Source organism: Cynara cardunculus (genome assembly GCF_001531365.2).
Source record: "Cynara cardunculus var. scolymus isolate 2C chromosome LG 12, CcrdV1, whole genome shotgun sequence".
Lineage (NCBI taxonomy): Eukaryota > Viridiplantae > Streptophyta > Magnoliopsida > Asterales > Asteraceae > Cynara > Cynara cardunculus.
Window position 1 is genome coordinate 35,582,574 of NC_037539.1, and position 6,160 is coordinate 35,588,733.

Sequence of the window (6,160 nt, forward strand, 5' to 3'; positions counted from 1 at the left end):
AGCTAGAGCAGTCTTCACACATAGCTAGACAGGCTTGTAATCACTGAATACCGCTTCAGATCACGTACGCGCCAGTCTCTAATCTTCAGTTTCAGTCTTTGACGTTTGCTGAAGGATTTTTGGTGTGAGTGTTGTTTTCTTAAAGTATTGTTGTCTCTGAATGACTTTACAAAGCGAGTTCTTCAGCGATCACTGAACATGCTCAGTGTATTGATCGCTGGAACTGAAAATACAGAAACTAAAATACATCGAAAGGAAAAAGGGATTATCATCAAATCAATGAGAGAGAGGATCAACACTTTCCCTAGTGGTCGGTCTCTCTCTCCTCTCGCCTTGTTTTTTTCATTTCTTTCCCCTGAGGGAGCCTTGGTTCTTTTCTGGTGGATGTGGTTCGCCCCATCCCGAGTGCGTAATTTGTTGTTAACGTTTTTTTTTCTCTTGATAGGAGGGGCCTCCCCCTCTTTAATTGGTTCTTTTCAACTAAGTAACTAACTCTTTCAATTCCGAAGGAGCCAATCTATACGGTGCCTTAGCTACTAGCGCTGCCCCAGGTATAAGATCAATTTGAAATTCGATGACTCGATCTAGCGGTAACCCAAACAAATCCTCTGGAAAGACTTCCGGGTATTCATTAACGATTGGAATCAATTCCTGCTTCCCTTTTCTTTCTTTGCATCAATAACATATGCTAAACACCCCTGACATCCCTTCCGAATAGACATTTGGGCTTTTATCACAGATAGTAGACTAGTATGATTATCCTAACGATCACCATAAATAATAACTGTTCTTTGATCTGGCAGAGTAATTCTAATCATCTTCTTATTACAAATAATACTAGCCTGATGCTCTGCTAACCAGTCCATACCCACCACTATATCAAACTCTTTCATTGGCATAGGAAACAGTCGAATCGGTAATTCACACCCCTCAATAGCAATAATACAATTATTGAATACTCTAGTAACAGACTCTTGACTATTAGCAGTGTCAACTACTAATTCGTCATCAAGGTGCACAGAATTCAAGCATGCAGATTGAGCAAATGATGGTGATACAAATGAAAATTTTGCACCAGAATCAAACAACACCTTAACACGTATAGAATTCAAAAGAAAGGTACTTGTTACCACATCTGGGGTTGCTTCTGCCTCGTTCTTTGTCATTTGGAACGATCTACCTCTGGCTCCACTCTGGCCTCCCCTCGGTGCACTAGGCCTTCCACGATTACTGGGAGCATTTCCTCCCATTGTCAAACGAGGAGCTCTTAATTGTGGACAATTTGGTCAGATGTGATCAAGTGAATTGCACTGAAAACACCTTTTGGGTGTAGTGCAGTCCCTTGACAAATGCCCTGCCTCCCCACAACGATAACATTTCTTTGGTTCAGAGGGACAACTTCCTTGGTGCACCTGCTGACATTACGGGCAGGTTCTAACAGGAGGTGGCTCAGGAGTACGGTTATCTGATCTAATAAACTTGGGTCTTCTAAAACTGACTGAAGACCCTTCCCACTTTCTTTTCTCAACAAATTTCTCCTCACCTTGTAGATTTTTGTTTCTTTCAGTAACTTCGGCAGCATTGACGGCTAAAGAGAAAGTATCAGGATTCATAACAATCACGAACTCCCGAATAGAAGGTTTCAGACCCCAAATATACCTCTCCACCTTTCGGGATTCCGAAGATACGTAATGTTCTGCAAAACAGGAATACCCAATAAATTTCTCGGTATAATCCCGTACAGATCTACTCCCTTGTTCCAGTTTAAGAAAATCTTCTTCCATCTGTCATACTGCAGTTGTAGGACAGAATTGTGTTTTAAATTTATTCACAAATTCTTCCCAAGACATGGTTTGCAGTATATTTGGTTGTGCCGAACACTCCACATCCCACCAATATAAGGCATTAGATTTGAGCATAGATACTGCAAATCTAACCTTATCATCCTCAGAGCATCTACTAGTGTTGAATACTGATTCAATATCTTTTATCCAGCACATTGCTTTTACTAGATATCTTTCTTCTGAAAAAGTTGGAGGTTTACATGTTAAAAACATTTTTATATCCCCTGTCCGATTATTGCTGCCTGTTGAAGGAGCTGGAGGATTAATTTCAACTCGCTCGGTTTCTACTCTAGCTGGYAGTCYCATAATGGATATCAAGGTTTCTCTCAGTTTCCCCATTTCTTCTGCCAAAACGTCTCTGGTAATAAACTCTGGTTGTTGCCTCTGTTCTTCATGAGCATTCCCAGAAATAGATTCCCCTTGATCAGGGCGAATCTCGGCCTGACTCCTCTCAGGAATCTGACTCCCTCCTCGACCTCTACCCCTACCTCTTCCACGACCTCTATTCTTTGAAGCATAGGTTAGTGGATTAACGGGAGATTCCTCCCTTTCTTCAGATTCAGGGCGGGCAATTCTTTCTGATCTTTGCGATCGACTAGACATCTGTAGATATTTTAGTATTAAATATCACATATTCATATTCCCAAATATAATATGGTATCTGAGTATTGGTATGTACCTGTAAATTCATAATTACATTAGTCATTTGTAATTCGAATTCATCTTACATACTACCTCTTTAACCCATTATATTTTATTCCCAGTGATACTAATTATGTCCGAGACTCTTAACATGCAAATGACAGTTTAAGTCTAGGCATCATGCTTTGAATACCTAAATCTCTTAAACTAAGGCTCTAATACCACTTCTGTAACACCCCCAAATACCACATTTGCATTTAACACATATTTCATTACATGAAAATATAGTTTACATCACAAGGTCCCACTAGTACAAGGATTCTTATATGTACAAAATCTACATATGAAAAATTCTAAAACAAATCATGTACTAACATACATAATACAACATGTATCTTCAAAGTAAGCAATCTTAAGCAGATCTTCAAAAGCAGATAACAGGTTAGGAAAATAATCACATTTTTCCTTTTTCCTTATTATCCCTGGACCCCGCCATTCCTACATTGCATAATTTTAAAACAGAAAATGAGGGTTAGACCAGAAGGGTCTAGTGAGTAAATCCCTTTTTGCAAATGCAGGATGATAAATACCAAAATATAATAAAGTATCTTTGCTCAGAAATATTTGTGATACACTCAAATAATGCAGTCCTCAAAAAATAGGATATACTCAAGAACCTCAGTTTTATTAATAAAATATATCTGCTTAAAAATCCAACGTTCCCAATATGAAAAATATTGTAACCAAAGCTTCTTTGAATCATCAGACTAAAATGACCATAATTCCTCTGTAAAAGTTAATGGAAAGATTTAAGGCAATACTTGCCCTTTATGACAAACCATTTTCCCCTTCTCAATAACATCTAAATTATTATTTCTAATATGAATAATATTTCTAATTCATCAGGTCACAAAGAAATGATGACTCAAAATTATTAAATCCAATTAGTAACAATAATAAGAGTTATAATACTATCCACATATGACAATGCCTCCCTTATTCCAAGTACACATCTCCTTGATATGCCACCCTTATTCCTCCACAAAAACAGGGCTACTTATCAGAACAGACAAAAGTCATCACGTCTGAAAGTACTCATTCCCAGTTCCAAGCCAGAACAGACAAAAGTCACCACGTCTGAAAGTACCCATTCCTAGTTCCAAGCCAGAACAGATAAAAGTCACCATGTCTGGGGGAACTACCTCTTAAAACAAGTTTCGTACCAAAACAGACTTGCGTCACCACGCTTGGTAGAAACAGTTTACAAAAATCCAATTTCCATACCAAAACAGACTTATGTCACCACGCTTGGTAGGAAGGTTTCCCAAAATATAGTTTCATACGAAAACAGACTTACGTCACCACGCTTGGTAGAAACATATCTTTTTATTTAAAAAGATATAAAATACCCCTTTTATAAATCCATAATTAAACCCAATAATAGACATTTTTAAATTATATAAATGTCTAAAATATTCAACATTTGAAAATTATCAAATATAAGTTAACCGGATAAGTTATCCGGATATACCATCCGGACAACACTTGTCCCTTTTGTCCAATTTACTAATCCGGACAACATATGGCCGGTTTATAACTAATTCCTATGACCCTTAGGCGATTTAAGACTAAACCGCTTGGCATATGATCGATTTATGACTAATCCGCACGACCCTTAGGCGATTTAAGACTAAACCGCTCCATGCTTGGTCGTATTCATACTTCTCCGTTCAAAGCCTTTGTCCGGTTTACATAGTTTAAATTGTCACTATCACCTTAAATCGCACAAGACTTAAGCGATTTATAGATAAATCGGATAACACTTATCCGGTTTAAGAGTAATCCGGGCAAGCTTTGTCCAGTTTAGACTTAATCCGGTCACCCCTTGTCCAAATAAAAACTTTAATCGGATAACTGATTTCTTTCCAATAATAAGCACCATTCAAATAAAAACCAGTAACAAATTTTATACAAAAGAGGTTTAGAAATCACCCACCTTATGAAAATTCTAAATTTTGAAGAAGATGAATGAATGGCCAAAAGATCATCGGACAATTTCTCTCTAAATCTCCCAAAGCTTTCCAAATGAGGCAAGAAAACTTGCCTCATTACTCAACCCTTATATTTATACTTTCCCTACATGGAAAGTCGGCTACACTTCACCCCCACATGCTTGCACATAAAAATCATACACACATACATATAACTCATGCACACTCATGCATACATAAATTACCCATGCATGTATAAAATTTTCATGCATACACATACTTTACATGAATGCATAACCTCACTTGTATATATATATATAAGCACTTTTATAATAGGCATATAACCATATGCATAAAAATACACATATTCACGTATTTAACCCATGTAAGCATGTATCCATATATACAATTAATTAACATAATAAATACCTTGGGTAATAATCAGGTGCCGATTATCACAGAGGCGGCCGAAACTAGTTGTACTGACCATTAAAACAAATATCATATTAAGATAATATATCAAACTATGGTAGATTAGTAATATTTTAGTTTCTGTCTTATACTTATCCCTTCTTGTTCCACCTAAGAAAATGTCTCTTTTGTCCATTCTTGTCTCACCTTGTCCTAGTTCTTTTCAATGTCTAATGTCGCGCCAAATGTGGGACAATGAGCTCTTGTTTTCTGTCTCATGGTCCGCCAATCGTGGGACCGTGATTTTTGTCCCGTTCTGTTATGTCCTGTCCCATGTACCAAATGCAGCCTAAGAGATTTTAAAACTTTGTGCATAAAAAAACAGTATCTTATGCATTTTGGGTTGTTTATAAGACTTTGTTAAATATGTTTTACAAGGTAGTATAGATATAGAGGGAAGGGATTAAATGCAAACCATTAAATTTGTACAAACTTGCAACCCTTTTTCAGGCAGTCAGAATTATTCAATGTTTTTTTCTTTTTATTTATTTATAAGGGTGTGATTGTCATTTTACTTCTTAACGGATTATTTTTATATTTATGGTAGTTATCATCTAATTAATATACCCTATTTTTTTTATGTAAATTTACTTTATTATGACACTTATTTATTTGATGAATTTGTAACCTTTTTTCTTTACAAGACCACTAAACCATCAACTCATGAGTTTCTTTCGTTAATGAAACCACGAAATCGTGAGGTTTTTCATTCACGAAACCATGAAATTGTGAATTTATTTGATATAATTTATTTGATGAGTATTATAAAATCTAAATATAATGTATATATTTTTAATTAATACATGCTGATTTAATTTTTGTATTTTTGAAAATTTGAAGTTTTAAAAAAGTAAATAATTATATGTTCATAATATAGGTATATATATATATATATATATATATATATATATAGGTGTATATATAGGGTTGGGTTCACGTGAGACCAGGTTGTTTTCGTGAGACCCGTGAGACCACATTTCTACACTTGAAACTTCATAGCAAAAACACTGTGGAAGTTTAAAAAAGTCGAACCTTCACAGCAAAAACAATGTAAAGGTTACTTTCACATCATTTTGCTGTGAAGTTTCAAGTATAAAAAGCTGGTTTCACGGGTCTCACGAAAACATGCTGATCTCATGTGATCCCAAGTCTGTATATATATATATATGTATATATATATGTATGTATATATATATGTATGTATATATATAT